This window comes from Morus notabilis, unplaced genomic scaffold, assembly GCF_000414095.1.
Source record: "Morus notabilis unplaced genomic scaffold, ASM41409v2 Scaffold1107, whole genome shotgun sequence".
Lineage (NCBI taxonomy): Eukaryota > Viridiplantae > Streptophyta > Magnoliopsida > Rosales > Moraceae > Morus > Morus notabilis.
The window spans coordinates 15,836-17,117 of record NW_010359592.1 but is presented as its reverse complement, the minus strand read 5'-3'; positions in this window follow the sequence as shown (position 1 = coordinate 17,117).

The following is a 1,282-nucleotide window of genomic DNA, read 5'->3' as shown; positions in this document are numbered from 1 at the left end:
GGACTATCTGCGCGGTAGGGCGCGTTGGGGCCGCGCGCTGGGACGCGCTCGGCGCGCCCCTTGGCCGATTTCTGGAAATTTTATGGGCAGGTTTCTGGGCTCCTTTAAAAGCTTCGAACTTGATCTTCAAGGCCTTCTTTTGATTCAAAATCAAAAAACCTAATTCTACCCAAAACCTAGAATTACAATAATTTTAATCCCGAATTAAATTATAAATAATTTTATCAATGAATAACTATAACCGATACATTAAACCATATAATTAACGACCAAATCTACCATTCATACATTCATCAACATGAATCAAAATAAACATCCATAAATGCAAATGCCTACTCATCACCTACATACATAATTAAATATCACATATTTAATATAATAATTCTGATTATCAAATAATCGAAGCATAAATTAATATCGTCTATAGACCGCTCTGATACCAATCGTTGGTAACCGAATCGAATTGCGGAAGCGAAGCATGGCGGGGAGGCGGATCTTGTATAACAAAAATTTCATAAAACTTTTGAGATACTCTATAGATTATATTAATTTATGCACGTATAAATTAATCACATTAATTTATGTCAAGAACTCAATTAGAAAAAATACCTAGAGGCCGACTCGGATGATAACTTGAGTTCTTTGGCCACGAACAGTCCTTGCTCCAATCTTTGTGTTTAGAAAATCAAAGTCTTTCACGCCAATTCCTTGATTCCACGTAGACGTGTGTGTGGGCACACGTAGGACAAAACAGGTTTTCAAAACACTCGAATTTCCACAAATACCAACGCATGCACGATGTGGAATTTTTGGGAGAAAAATTTTCCTCTCTTTTTTCCAATGAGAATTTCGGCCACCAATGCAAGTTAGGGCAGAAAAAATATTTCAAAAATTGTGTTCACAATTTTCTATCATTCTCATATTTAAAGAGTAGAAGTCAAACTTCAAAAAGAAATTAAATCTCTATCTCCTATTTGAATTTGGTACAAAAAATCTCCTATACCTTATCTCTAATATGGCCGGCCACCCTAGGGTTTTTCTCCCTCTTGTGTGGCGCCAATTTTGGATAGGGAAGGAAGAGAAATCATCCTTTATCCTATAGTCCAATTTTAATTCAAATTCAAATTGAAATTTAAGTCAAACTTAAAATTAATTTGAATTCCAAATTGAACAACTTATCAAATAAGTTTAAAATGATAAATTTAAATTATGTTCACAATTCAAATTCAAATTTAAATAATCACATTATTTAAATAATAATTAATTCTCAATTAATTATTTT